General features: G+C 39.5%; 1 long non-coding RNA gene across 1 annotated transcript in view; it reads right to left on the bottom strand.

The window, feature by feature from the left end:
- Positions 1-3,570: 3,570 nt before the first annotated feature.
- Positions 3,571-15,706, bottom strand: part of LOC137456274 (uncharacterized) — a 57,312-nt gene continuing 45,176 nt past the window's right edge. The window contains exons 17-21 of the long non-coding RNA XR_010991006.1: positions 8,680-8,770; positions 6,708-6,808; positions 4,300-4,346; positions 3,745-3,892; positions 3,571-3,645 (exon numbers count right to left, since the gene is read on the bottom strand). This is a non-coding gene — a long non-coding RNA (uncharacterized lncRNA). The remainder of the gene's footprint in view (positions 3,646-3,744; positions 3,893-4,299; positions 4,347-6,707; positions 6,809-8,679; positions 8,771-15,706) is intronic.

Raw genomic sequence — 15,706 nt, 5'->3', positions numbered from 1 at the left:
AAACTAAGAAGGCCGCTTCATTTTCTGAGTACATGAAGTGAGGTGTTTATGTTTGGTCTTAATTCCAAAGAGAATCCAGTCCAACAAAGGCAATCTAAAGGACCTGTTGCCCTTTTTTGTCAGGTAGTGCCTGAGTTTTGACCATCAAGAGGAAAGTAAGTAATTTTATTCTGTGTAAATATTGAAATAAAAGTAAGTTTAATATATACTGCATATAGCTAAATTATATATTTAATATTATGAGAATAATCACAGTATCACTTAGGTTGGAAAGGACCTCGAGGATCATTGAGTCCAACCTATATAATAAATATAAACCTATATAATAAATAATAAAACCTATGTAATAAATAGCAAACCATGGGAATTTATAATATATTCTTAAGAGACACATTTCACATCCTAGGAACTAATATTCCAGGATGAAACACTGTATTTTGGATACACAGGGGCATGCCTATTTGATAACAGAGTGTTGAAATCTGTGGGATCCACCAATTTGTGCCCTCAAGCTGCTTTTCTGGGCAAATAACTGTTTTGCCTTAGCTTCCTAGCTCTCATTTTTAATGAGGCTTTTATTTGCTTTAAACAACAAAACATTGCTCAACACATCCTCTGACATCTAGGCCTTACTGGTCAACCATTCCCACTTTGAGCTTAGAAAATTATTGACCTACAACTGCATTTTTGCAAGCACATTAACTCTTCATATTCCAATATAGCTAGGTTACAATTGTTCTATGAATAAAATACCTGAAAAGAGTAACTAACTTTTTGAGCAGTAGTTTGCAAGTTGTCCACAACACTACTTTGAGTCATTGGCCTATTCAACCATTTTAGAAAAGAATCTGATTTTTATCTTTTTGATTTTTTTTTCCCAGTTACAGAAATGATCTTTCTAAAATGCTACATTAAAATTCACAGAATGCTTGAGTATAAATTTCAAGGATATATACTTCCAGGGATATATATCTCTCCAGCTATATTGCTGGGGAGAGATTAAACTGAATATAGTGTTTAAACAAGCATTTTCAAGTTCTCAGGGAAAACAATGTTTATGTTAGAAGAAAATACAACTTGAAGGTGCAAATCACAAATATCCTTCACTCAGCAGTATTGTGTCTATCTGACTGGAACAGCAGAAGACCAAGATGAGATTTCCTGGTGGTGTTATACAATATTGAAGCTCAGCATGACTTTTATTGTTGAGTCATGAATATACTTCTCAAAGGACAAAGCTTTGTGTTGCTCTTCTCTTGAGGATAAACTGCCCTCAGGGTTTCCTGGCTTTCATTATTATTATTATTATTATTATTATTATTTTATTCTGGCTGGAGAAAAATACAGAAAATTTTGTATGTTTCTCCTAATCTTGGTTGCTTTTTTTTAAAAAGAGAACCCTGTTTCTGAGCCATTTAAAAGTTTTAATTAACTAGCCCAGTTTTTATATATATAGGGGGAGAAAAAATATACAGCAGCTGTGGGAAAAAACCCCCATGTCCAGCAAAAGCTTCATAGATTAATAGATTCATAGAATAGTTTGGGTTCAAAGGGACCTTAAAGATCATCTAGTTCCAACCCTTCTGGATTTTCAGGTATACTTTCCACCAGATCAGACTGCTCAAGGCCTCATCCAACCTGGCCTTGAAACCTTCAGGGAGAGGGGTATCTGTGATGTCCATGGTCAACCTGTTTCAGTGTCTCACCACCCTTACTGTAAAGAATTTCTTTCTGATATCCAGTCTAAATCTACCCTCCTCAAGCTGGATGTTCATCTGAGGAATCCATGCAGTGTCACTGATGCTTCCCCTGGAACACACCACTCCTTGTTTCGTCTCTGCTTTGATAAACTACGACTTAAATGGCACAATCTTCTTGAGTGGGTGGAAGGCACTAAGAGGGGGAGAAAAAAGAAAGACTCTAATTCTTCTCTAGAACAAAACAAAACAAAAAATTATTCAATCTTTGAGAGAGCTAACTCTGTTCTGAACCTTTTGTGCACAATTGTTTGAAGGCCAAAGTGCTCGGTGCCAGAGCGGTAAAATTCCTGACAAGGGACATTACAGCGGTTGTTAATTGCCAAAGGGCTTGGTATAGCCAGACCTCAGAAGAGATACACACATGCAGTATCCCCTCTCAGTGTCCTGCCATGTACTGTATAAAATTTGTCGACCCTTGGTTGTTAAAATCCCTGTGATCCAGAGCTTGCTATCAGTGTGCAGGCAGGAATAAAGCAAGGAGACGTAGTTATGCCTTCGGGCTGACTGGCTGTAGGGAACTGGCAGGAGCTGGTGCTGAGGAGGGATATTTGCCCTGTGCCTGTACATCACTCTACTGGTTGAGCAGGCTGAGAGTGAAGGATGAAAGCAGTGTGGGCTGGATCCTCAGCAAGGAAAGAAAACAACTTATGTATCGAGATAAACACACTCCATTGTTGTGAACCCTGAGAATGTGCATGATCTGGGATTATATTTCCCCAGCTAAAGTGCAGATATTGTTTAATATTAAAACAAAGTTATGTATAGTTACTTCAGAATAAAAAAGATCTGTGCTGCTTTGATAGCATAATGGTAAGAACTGAAGGAAACATTGTAGAGAGGCATAATTCACATTACACCTGAAATACCACTGTTAATGATTTCCCTGCCTCCCAAGGCAACTGCACAACAGATAATATGAATCTTCTAAAATTTACAACTACCAGTATTTGTGCTAGCCTCAGGAAAATAATCCAGAGGCATTAGTTGTCTTCCACTCCTCCTCCCCTGACAAATACAGGTGCTTAGACAGTTCAGCTTTCCCCCAAATAAACTTTTACCCTAGAGAGTTAAACCTTGATCTAAACTGATCAAGAAAAACCTAAAACAGGAGGGAAGTTAAAATGGTAGCAACTTTGGTAAACTCTCAGTCTGTTTTATCCAGGTCCTCAATATTAAGCAATTTCTTTTGTTAGTTAAAAAACATATAGCCTTCATCTGCTGCTGGTGTGGCACATGAGATGTTTTATGTGCCTTCTTTTGGGCACTGGAATGACCCTACAAGTCTGGTTACCAGCTTCCAAGACCGCAAGCTCTTCCTGACTTAGTTACTGCCATGATGCCCCTAAAACTGACTTGCCTACCTTCGACTCTTCACAGGGAAAGCAGTCTGGCTGCAAACCTAATTTGTTAGAAAGTATTGCAGAGCTAATGAATTCCAGAATTACCCAAGGTAACTTTAGTAAAGCTAGTTAGTTCAAAGTTTTAAACAAAAGAAAGGGGGAGGGGAAAAATAGTTTTTTTTGGTTTTTTGTCAAGGGATGTGGTAGCTCCCTGGAACTACTGTAGTGACCTCATAAAACCTCGGGTCTGTTGATTTGGTTTTCTTTCTCTGACCCCCACTTGCCTCTCTGCCCTCCTATGATCTTCAGTCTGTGGAGCTGGAGGGCTGGTGCCACACTTTGTGATCCTCCCCAGTGAAATGTGTAGCATATTAAAGGACCCTGTGAAGTCCAAATTGCTATAGAAGACATTTCATTATATTTAAAATGCAGTAGTATATTATACTCCTTTTCTCCAGTATTTTGCTTACCCTTGGGATCCACAGTGCCTAAAAAATTTGAAGAGGGAGGTATCACATCAACTTCTTAGCATCCTGAGGGCTTTCCTGGGAAGAGAAAGACATTCATGGTGGAGCTCTACTTCTCTTCAGTCTTGGATCTGTCCAAGATTATTAGTTCCTGTTTTCTTAAGACAGGCTACTCACCTGTACTTTTTTCCCCACAGGTTCCCAGCTACAGCTTGATGGTCCTCACCTCTTCACTCTTAAAGGCACACAACAGTCCTCCCACAACCTCGGTTACCCGAAAAAAGTCTTCTGCTTGTTACATAGGGACTGTGCAGGTTTCCTAGACCTATACCACATTTGGTATGCAGAGAGATAAGCTCATGCAAGGTGGATAATAATCTTCTGACAGACAGACAATTGCTATCGCAGCTGGAAGCAAGCTAAAATGAACTCTGGCCAAAGCCAGTCCAGGCAAGTCCTGAGGCCAGCATCGGTGAGTTCATACACAGCCTGTGGTATATAGTAAAATCAGAAACAATCATATTTATTGAGCTGCAACAGCAGATAGCACCCAAGTTTTGATTTGCTTCCATTTTGTCCGATCTCTCTACAGCATTTAAAGTTAGACAACCAGGCTTTTGGTGTTGTAAGAGCACTGGCAGATGGAGAAACAGATGTAAAGTGGTCAAAGGCAGAAACAAATCAGGAGTTAAATGAAGGGAGAAGCACATTAAAGAGATTTTTGACACTTACAAAGCATGAGAAAGACTCAGGTGTTTATCCAGTTTAGTCCCCAAGTCCTGTGGGTACATATTTATAGCTGTTAGACTTCAAAAAATAAATGTATACACCTGGGAGTTTGCAACGAGCCTACTGCATACACTTTTGTGAAGAAAAAAAGAGTTCATATTCCTATGAGCTTAAGGACTGCAGCATTTGCTCCTGACCCCATCGTATTTTCTTGAGTTGGAACCCACAGAAACTAAAATAACAAAACCAGGCAGTGAACAGCAGATGTGAACAGAAAAAAGGCAAGTGGCAAACACAGCCAGATAGCTTCAATTCAGAAATTAGCTTGCTGTGGATCCAGGAATTTTTGAAACTAAATAAATAGGACCAGAGTATATGGAAGGAAACACCATGATCTACTGAAGTGACTTCATGTTACTCTGTCATTAAAGTAATGGCAGTGGATACTACTCTTTTTCAGTTTCCCTCTAAGACTATTCTATTTTGTGTCTCAGAAATGGTTAAATTGCCCATTCCCCTGCTATTAAATACATAGATTTAACTCCTAAAGTATACACTGCAGTGGCTGCAGGTTCATGTACTATTACCTCACCAATGTTAGGCAGTATCTCACTGCACCACTGAATTCAAGGGATGAACTTGAGACAAAAGAAATAAATTTAGTACCTCCCCTTTACTAGGAGGTTTTCACTGGCACATCTGCAGGAGGGGAAAAAAAATAGTATCAAAATATTCCAAACCCATGAATTAAAAGAGTTTTTTCACATAATTCTGCCTCCTGTCTTGGTTACAACACCCAACCATTTACACCAAAGGCAAGCAGGGTTTACAAGGGGTGGAAGATACTGTAACCTTCAGAGGACAGGCATTAGGTACTCCCTGAGAAATTACAGGGAATTTATGTGGAAGTGGATCTCAGCAGGGACAGCTTTGACCAAATATAGCATCCTTGTTGGGACAGAGCCAATTGTATTGATTAGTGTGGTTACTATCCTAAACTCCCTTTGTAGTCCTCCTTACTTAGTGCATCAATGGCTTCAATCTCCATTTCTAAAATGAAATTATGTCATTGTCCTCACAGGCACAGCCTGTATTAAAGATGATAGGAGTCACACAAGATTATGGCACAGCATAATGAAAGTCCTGGACAGTGATGAGTAATTTCAAAGACATCTCTGGAGCACAAATTCAGAAAGGTCCTGGAAATAAACTTCAAAGCCGTTTTCATGGGCTTGTTTCCTTGAGTGTTAAGCAAATTCATCTTCCTTCCAATTTCGTGAATGAATTTGTTCTTCCCCAGAATTCTTCCAGCACGTGTACAGGCAAATAAATGTTTTGCATGAGCTGGTTTACTTAGGAACTACATTTTTTTTTCTACAGGCAGATGAAGACCATTATTCACAATAGATGTACATATATAACACCACAGCTACTATTTATCTCTGCAAAGTTTACAATAAAACCTAGTGAGGATATCCTCATGTCATACATTTTTTAGAATGGATTTTAATACTAAAACTATTTAGTGGATGTGATTTTCTGTGAGGATAAACTACACTCAAAATCTAACATGACTTAGATGCCCCTAAGGAGTCCTTCACAGAGCGTGTAACTAAAGAGATGTGACACAAGTCAATCAGAGATTGACAATACTTCTTGACAGCCCCAAATTTTCCTGAAATTCTCTTCCAAGGCCTTTCCAGTTATTATTGAAAGCCTGCTTCACATACTTCAGTATTGAAAACTGCCATTTCAACAAGAAGAGAGACACAGTAATTTTGTTGATACTTTACACAGAAACTTCTCAACATTAATTGTCTAGAAATGTGTAGAGTGAAGCACATGTAAAGGCATCTCAGGTCCCAGATGATCATGAATTTCTCATAAATAAAACTCTTTTTTCTGTGCTTTGTTCAGCCAAAGGCCCTGTGGAAATTTGAGGTTGAGTTGTGGAGGATTTTTTTGTTTGGTTTGTTTTGTAATGATTCCCATGTTGGATTTGTGATCAAATTTGTTTGGTACAAACTATCATAGGGTTTAATAACAAGAACTGGAGTCGCTCAAAACTCCTTACATCAAAGACAGTGAAAAAGGAAAACAGAGCATAGGGAAACCATGCAAAACTTCCCTGATTTGCACCCTCACAGCTATGCCTACCCCATTTTCATTAAGTGGACTCAAACAGTTTCTTGAATAACTCACTCTTACAAAAACAGTTCTTCCCACACTTCCTTTTAAAAGATAAGATGTACAAAATCTGACAAAGCAGTGCAAGAGCAAGATGCCTCCACGTAAGACTTCTTGGGTTTCTCCCCACTGATTTCCTTGTCCCACAGCTACTTAGAAGCCTTTCTTTCTCTTCCTCCATCAGCCCTTAATTTCAGTCTTCTACCACTTTGATGACCACATACCTGCAAGTCCAGGTGTTGCCTCAGTGGTGTGGAGCAGTGTTAGACTCTGCTTGAAGCATGAGAGCAGGGCTTGGGATGCAACAGGAGATAGTTGATGGACACTGAAAAGTAGAGGAAAATTATTTTTACTATCTCTTGAAATTAAAAGGAGCAGGTTGTAATTTTTACACTGAATGGGTATGTTGATCTTGAGATACTTTCTCAGATGCACATATGTGGAAGTGTATGTTCTACTGCTTTAAAATTTCTGGGGCTTAGGGCCTTTTTAGTTACTTTTGTCCGTGTCACAATATTTGATTTAGCATGTGTGACACTGTTCCGAGTACATCGGGGCTAAACCAGCAAAACGGAAGCTGTCTTTTATCTCCCACTTACCTACACAGACATTTATACCTCAGTGAGCCTTTCAGGGTACCATTAAATAAGCAGCAATCATAGCTGACAGACCTAAGCTTAGAGGGACAGAGAGTTCTGCGCTCAGTAATAGCAAGCAGATGGAAAATCCTCGAGTTATTTTTGTAAACTCTAACTTGAAATATATGGAACCGAGCTTTGCCCTTGGTCATGTGTGTCTAACTCCCAGATACTTCACATCTCTTTGCACGTCTGAACATATCAGGACAGAATTGGACTTGATACTCTCAGCTAAAAAAAATAACATCTTTCTTGCAGGGAAACTGAGACCGATCCGTCGCCTGACATGAATTTGTCCATTGCTTTTATGAAGCAATCGTGAGACAAAGAAAATCAGATGGTAGTTCCACTGACAAGAAATCCTGGTGACTTCAGCTCTTTTAAGAACCAGACAATAAATTACTAATGTGGTCAGAGAACTACTCTGAAAATAGCAACATCTTCAGTTTTAAAATGTTAATGATGAAAGTGAATTTGAAAATGAAAAATGGCCAGATCATTATGTTGTCACAACTTCAGGTAACCATAAAAAGCATCTTCTGTTAAGCCTAAGGAGATGCCACTCAGCTGTTCACATCACATTCCACATCTTTTGGCAGAGACCTCCTTAATTCAGTTTTTGAATTGCAAACAGTCTTGTAACCACTGCAGTCTGCCCACAGTGGTAAGGAGTAAGTGAGGTATTCTGAAAGAAATAAATTCTAGAATAATTTAAGAAATACTAATTGAAAGTAGATATCATGGCATCAGGGTCACTGTGTTTGCACAGGCTGGTCTGTAGCCCTGTAATAGAAACTAATGGCAAGGACAGACCTAAGGATACACAGTATCACAGTATCAGTATCACAGTATCACTTAGGTTGGAAAGGACCTCGAGGATCATCGAGTCCAACCTATCAACACAGACCCCATGACTAGACCATGGCACCAAGTGCCACGTCCAATCTCCCCTTGAACGCCTCCAGGGTCGATGACTCAACCACCTCCCTGGGCAACCCGTTCCAATGACGAATGACTCGCTCGGTGAAGAACTTCCTCCTCACCTCGAGTCTAAACCTCCCCTGGTGCAGCATATTAATATCTAATATTTCAGTATATATCCATGGCATTACTGCTCTGGTTATCTTCACTGACTCACCATGAGCCCATCTTTTTATCTTCCAGTTGAGACACCTGAGGGGGGTGGGGAAATAAACCTCAAATACGAAATCCTCAGAAGTCAGTAACAAGCCAAAGACACATACCAAACCCCAAAATAAATAAATCAGTAAGTGAACAAATAACTAGATAAACAAATACACAAGTAAAAAGGGAGAGACGAGAGGTTTGGTATTCATGAATAACACCACCCTGTTACAATAAATGCCATCTTTTGATCATCCTTTTTTATCACACAGAAAGCACAATGTACCACAGGCCTGAGCTCAGCACCAGAATGTTTTCCTGCTCTTTTGAATATGAAACACAAATCACACATACTGCAGAAAAGGCTGGATGTCTTAGTGTGTTTTGCTAAACATAAACCAGACCCAAGGCTGTCATTCTTTTATGGGTGCACCTGCAAAGATGAGCACTGGAGCCTCTAGTGTTTGTGTGCAACACAGTAGCTTGCTGTTGTCAGTAATATTCCACCCTTATTCTTTGGTATTCTGCAGGAAAACAGGAAAAAGAGAAACTTGCATTAGAGTATATTGTGGAGATTGTATAAGAAAGCAATTTATGAGCAAGAAGCATTTCAGAAACAGCAGCATTCTAATAGTACAGTACTTGGTGGCACATTGGTAAGCAAACAATTATTTCACCAAAAGATAGAGGTTTTTAATCTCTATGTGCAGTATATGTATACAAACACACACATTTTTATATGTGAACATTGCTTACATTAATTTATTTGTGGAGAGATTCCAGCCACTAGAGCACTTTAACAAAATGGGGACATGACTGGCAATGGAAGCTTTTAATTATCAGAGAAAGAAGCAGCTTAACAAGCATTCCAAGATCTGTAGTGCTACGTGTTCTTAAACCTAATTTATGTACCCATTTAAGTACATGCCCTTTTATATACCCTTTGTGTGCTTAACTGCTTAAAACATTTTGAACAGGCTGTAGCAGTGTTTTGCCAAATATATTAGCTGTGAGTAGTGTTATGTATCCACACTTTCACTATTTGATTAAAATGAACTAAATGACACTAGAACAGTGAAGATTAAAATAGGTCTTGTGTGGGTTTTCTGGAATGGTGCTGCTGAGTCCCAGCATGGCAGCGTTCATACTTATATTTGTCTTCCCTTAATGACAGCAACAAGAGATTCACTGTTAGGAGCTGCCTTTATAATGTGACTGATTAAAAATAATCAGTGGCTTTTCTCTTGTAACAATGTTTTCCTTGAAAAGAAAAATCAGGGCATATTCTCTTTAAGAAAGATCAGTAGGTTTCCCATGCCAGTGGGCAGTAAAGAGAGTACATTTTCTTTGAATTAAGCATACCCTGCCAGAGCTGCATGGCCTCCTGAGTGGTGCTGTCTTGCAGCTGGCTTGGAGAGTTGGTGGAGTCACACAGATGTATCTGCACATCTGTGCAATGTGTCGTACAACTGCACATCAATATGCTACAGCGATCTTGCATTTATTTCATTTAGGAAAGACTGTCCTTTGAAAAAAAGGTCTTTCCTTGACTCCTGAAAAGCTCACTGACTGTCAGATAAACCAATATACACAACAGGGGCAAGCAAGCCTTCTGTCATGTGAGAGGAAAAGTCACTCACCTAGACATTAATGTGTGTTTAGGTAAATGAAAAAACTTAAACCTGAGAAGATACCTCCTGAGCACACCAGCCACTGAACATCAGATGCTGGGCACTGCTTTCAAAGTAGCCAGTGTTTTAACGCAGATCAGGGTCCTGCCAGTTCACCCACGCTACTCAAGAACTGGGCACGTACCTATGTGTGCTCACACCTTTCCTGTGTGCAAGTTAAATGTGTGTCACCTATATACATCTGCATACTTCCATATGAGCATACGTACAGACTCACACGTATATATACATGCATACTAAGTAATAGAGATCAGTGAAGAGTTTCTTATGGCAACACCTACCACATTCTCACACAAAACCTGAGTCTGACTACCTTGCTGCTGTAAATTTGCTTTGACTTCTCTTTTACCTTTCATTACCCTCCATTATTTTAACCTGTCCACAACTTACAATTAGATGAAGGAGTGAAAGAGGAACTTTAGTCCATCTGTAATTTAATTACTAACCAAATAAAATATTTAGTGCAATATTTATTCCATCATTATGAGGCAACAACATTATCCACAGTTAGTACATGGAATTAAAATTCTTGGGTCAAAATATTTTACTAGAAAGTCTGTGTGATTTTGATGATTGTTCCATGCTTGACTTAAAAACACAGCTGAAAGGCATTTTCTATTAAGCAGCTTATTAACAATTATTTTACCCCTTAAACAGTGAAAATAAAGCAAGTGTATGCCTGTAATTCAGACCTGGTTTCTTATCATGGACTTTTCCACCAGAGTTTCTGTAAAGCCAAATAGAAAAACCCCAGATCCAAGAGCCAAAAAAGCCAGAATCTTGTCCCCGTCAAGCTTGGTGTATGCATGAGAACTAAAAATTGCTTGACTAGAAACTACAGAGGGATAGAGTCAAGCAATGGAAACCCAAATTTCAGATGAAATTCAGATCAGAATGCATACAGTTACCCTGACAGACTATTAGCTTTAAGAGTTCCTTAGAAAGCTCATCTGAGTAGCCCCAGCATCAAGTCAGGGAAAAGCTGAAGGGTTCATTTCACAAACATAACTTGTGCGCAGAGCCCAGCAACGATGACAGAGAGAGGAGAAAAGTCGACAATAGAGACGTGTGATACCATATTACACAGTGAAAAAAATGAAATGTCATTCAGTGGATAATAGAAACCTAAACTGGGATGAGGATGAGGACAAGGGCAAGTGCTGACCTTGACCACGTAACAGGGAGACTGTGAAAGGAAAGTGAGTATCGATGGAAACTTTGAATTCCTCTACAAAAACTGTCCACGTGAGCACTAACTTCAACACAGAGTTACAGTAAATGCCAAAGCAGAGCAAATGAAGATGCAAAGCCCCAAACATCAAGCTGGTTTTGAAGTAATTTCACTTCCTTTCTCCACACAGTTTTCTTCAAAAATCCATACTTTCACACAGAGCTGCTGCTGTGTTTTCAGTATCTCAGGGGACACAATACAGCATCTGAGATCACTTAAAAAGGCATCTTTATATTGACATAAGTTGGTGTAACTGCAGCAAGTGTCTTTTTCTTCCCCTTTCACAAGCCCAATGGGAATCAGAGACACAAAGCATCATTTTGTAACTTAAAACATGCCTCAGGGACCTGCCATGCTGCTGCCCGCAGAGTCTGCAGTAGGCCTGAGATCTACAAACCAGAGCCATAGATATTGAGCCTTTGCATTTAGGACTTCAGAAGTAGGTGTTCATGTATTTCATAGGGAATCGATTTAGCTCTGAAGATGGGTACTGCAGACCTGCTTGCTTTAAAGGCTGAAGTGAGCAGACAAGCTGTGGTTCACACTGGAGTGTCACTGCCTGTGACTCCATTGTGATGACACCATTGAGTATTTTTTTCTCAGTGTGGATGCCTTGCTGAGAAGCTTTTCTTCCAAAACCATAGGGGAGTACATCCTACCATTCTATAATGCAATTGCTAAGGCAACACGGCTTATGACATAACTACAGTACTCTCACTGTCTGAAAAATAACAGCTCTCACTAAAAAGATTAACCTGACTTCCACCAAGCATATGAAAACTATTAGATATTTTTAACCCAAATAGAAAGATTTCTTTCTTCCTTAGGACAGAGTTTTGTTAACTAAATGCAAGACTATTTCCCAAACAGTGCAGCTACATTGCTTTCTTATTTTTTCTTTATTGTTCATTACATATTAGAAGTATTATCTCCCTTAAGACTGCAGCAAATACTACTGTCTCCTTCAAAGCCCTTGATATTTTCATTAGTAGTTTATTACTGTTATGGGAGGGGCTTTGTTGGTGGTTTTTGTTGGTTTGTTGGTTTGTGTGGTTGTTTTTGGTTTGGGTTTTTTTTTTTGGGGGGGGGGGTGTTGTGGGTTTTTTTTTGGTAAAGTAATTCCATGATAGAACGTTGCTTTTGCATAGTAACCCAAATTTCACAGCTTAACAGAACTGGCAGGGTGAATGTTGTCAAGTGTGATCCATCCCAGTTAACATAATATGAAATTCCATTAGAGAAAACTGCAGCATACAGAGAGGACACCTAAATCATATTCTTGTCTCTAAGGCAAGACTCATTTATGAGATTCTGGCTTAGCAAAGGCTCTTTTGAACACCTGTGAACGGGTGAGAATTTTTTTGGTAGGATTTCACTCAAAGGAATAGATTTACAGCTACCCAGATAGCAGAGAAAAGGTGGCTGGGTTTTGTAAAGAGCTTTCTGAGAGGAGGAGAGTTTGCCTCTGTAACTGGATTTTACTGTTTTAAAATTGTATTTTATTGGAAGCTCCTGAAGGAGGAAGTGCTTATCTTGAAGGGTTCATGCACACACTTCTAGAAATCTCTCTCACAGGCAATTATTCTTTCCAAGCACTATATCTTTGTGGAAATTTATTAACTTCCTCTATTCTTTTTGAGCTGCACCTTGGACCGGCTTAGTGAAAAATGTCTTCTGCTGGGTTTTAACATTTGAAAAGCTCTATTCCCCAGAACAATTATAACCTGATCATTCATTAGAGAAGTTCATAACTTTAGACTTGCAAACCACACTCAGGAACAGAAGCTCTATAAAGCCTCCATTTCTAAAAACTGCAGTCACCTGGCCTGGGAAATTTTCCAAACAAAGTTAACTACAGATTTTATTGTGCTTGCCTGGTCAGTCTAGGTGAGGGTTACCAGAAGGTAACTGGGAAAGAAGTAAACACTAAAAAATATTAACTTCTTTTTTAATAAAAATTAAACTCTTTCAAAATTAATTCCCTTCTCAATATGCATTTTGGGAACATCTTCAGTAAACTACTAGGTACTTTTTTCCACTGCTTTGGCATTAAAGGAGAGGAAACATAAATAATTATATCCTCCTGGTATGTTATATTGTAATGTGTATCAGTTTATTTCAGTCTGAGCTAGGGTTGCTTAGCCTGCAGATGAGGAGGCTCTGGGCAGACCTTACTGCTGTCTACAACTACCTGAAGGGAGGTTGTAGCCAGGTGGGGGTTGGTCTCTTCTCCCTGGCCAGAACAAAAGGACACAGTCTCAAGTTGCACCAGGGGAAGTTTAGGCTGGATGTTAAGAAGTTGTTCATAGAAAGAGTTATTTGCCATTGGAATGGGCTGCCCAGGGAGGTGGTGGGGTCACCATCCCTGGAGGTTCTTAGGAAGAGACTTGATGGGGTGCTTGATGCCATGGTTTAGTTGATTAGATAGTGTTGGGTGATAGGTTGGACTCGATTATCTCAGAGGTCTCTTCCAACCTGGTTAATTCTATTCTATAAATGGAATCTGAATATAAATCTATTACTTCAATATTGTCTTGGACTCTGCCTTCTATAAATTTGATATGGATTGGAATGTGTCACATTTAAATGTTCCATCCACAGCACAGTAAATACAAGTTGTCAATATATTCCAGCCACTCCCCATTGAACAGTCATGCCAGCAGGCTGCTGTCTGCTCTGGACTGGCCTTGGAGTAGTGACCAGTGAACGAAGGCTGCTAGTGCAGTATTAAGGCTAAGTCCACCTACTGCAGTAGATCTCTAGAGAAAAAGAAAGAGAAAACAAAGGCAAAAGTCATTGTGCAAGGAGCTAGCTGATGGCCTCACTTCAAGTTTTTTGGCTTCTGAATTTTACTTCTGGCCAGGTTAGCTATGCAGAATAGAGTAAGAATAGAATAGAATAAACCAGGTTGGAAGAGACCTTTGACATAGAGTCCAACCTATAATCCAACACTATTTAATCAACTAAACCATTGCACCAAGCACTCCATCTAGTCTCTTCCTAAACACCTTCAGTGATGGTGACTCCACCACCTCCCCGGGCAGCCCATTCCAACAGATGCCTGGTAGGCTGCATGGTAGGGGCTGACAGTTAAAAGGGGCACTTGAATAAATCTGTCATGTTACTTCCATATGCCAAGAACACAAACTGTGCACTCCAAAGCCACTCAGGTATTTACCAAAGCACGCTTAAGCAGACAGAAAACTTAAAAGAGCACTGGCAAATCATCTGTGGAGAGGCTAAGGAATGCTGGAATGAACTTCACGCATGGATGCTGCATACAAACAATCTGAACAGTCTGAGGGAGATGCCTGTTTCAGAGGTTACCTAGATATAGCTACCAAGTGTATCTGAGAGAGAAGGGCTGTCTGTGAAAGTCATTACTTTGCCACTCTTCATCTTAAGCCTCTATTTAGACTCTATGGGCAAATTCATAGTGATTTAAGGGGGGAAAATCCCTATGGGATAACGTCAGAGTTGCCCCAGTGTCTTAGGCATCATTTGACACAGACACACATTTGCAGGAAAGATCATTTTAGGGTACTGGAAGGTATACTGAAAGCTTTGATTGTAACTGATAATTCAGATGCCAGCAGCAGTTATCTACACAGCTTCAGGATCCACTGTTTTACATTTCATTTCTCAGGATCTACTGCTTTACATCTCATTGCATGTTGTTGTATGGGTATTCAAATCACCCTGAGCACAGCTTCCAGGACAAGATGTAAGCAGGTGAAGACATTTATTATGTTCTACAGCAAAGCTATATAGGCTTTTTGAAAGCATAGGTGTCACATCTTAATTGGCTATTTTCTACTGGCATGTGTGTATTTAAGGCACACAATAGGTTAAAATAACAAACCAATATTTTAACACATCCAACCAAACTCTGCCTAGATTTTCTCCTTCTCCATTCTTCTCCAAGTCACAGACTAAACGTAGCCTTCTCTAATTCGAACAAAGGCAAATCTTCCCCTACAACTGCATATATTCCAACAGGATAATGAAAAGCAAAGTTCCCTCATCTGTCTGGCAGATTGTTTCTGAAGTGGGATAGGTACTGAGACACCAGACCTCTCAGAGCATCAAAACCTAACCTGGCAGGAATGCAGAGAGCCCGTAGCTATAGTGTTTGCCTAACACCTTCTTAGGTTTCCCAATGACTAAATCAGAAGCTGCTGCACTTGCTGCAAAACAATAACAGATTAAGACAAGACACTATTAATTATATCCCCATTAAAGAAGGAGGCTAGGTCAACTGCAGGGGATCATTACAAACTAAATCATATTAGTGTATACAGAATGAAGGTATCTGGCTTCTGTCTGCTTTTCTCTAGCAATACATACTAGACACATACCAGACTGCCAGTTTCAGCAACCATTCTTCCTTCAAAACTTCCACACATCAACATGTATCTTTACACACAAAGGCACACACAAACCATATGCTTTTCTTCCCCAATAATACTAATAGGACATCTTTGTGCAACAATAAATATCTGTCATCTATAGCCCTTCATATTCATCTGAAAGGTTAT

The sequence above is a fragment of the Melanerpes formicivorus genome, unplaced genomic scaffold (assembly GCF_026170545.1).
Source record: "Melanerpes formicivorus ecotype bairdi unplaced genomic scaffold, bMelFor1.0.p_v2 SCAF_120, whole genome shotgun sequence".
NCBI classification, from domain to species: domain Eukaryota; kingdom Metazoa; phylum Chordata; class Aves; order Piciformes; family Picidae; genus Melanerpes; species Melanerpes formicivorus.
This window is presented reverse-complemented; position numbering and strand designations above follow the sequence as displayed.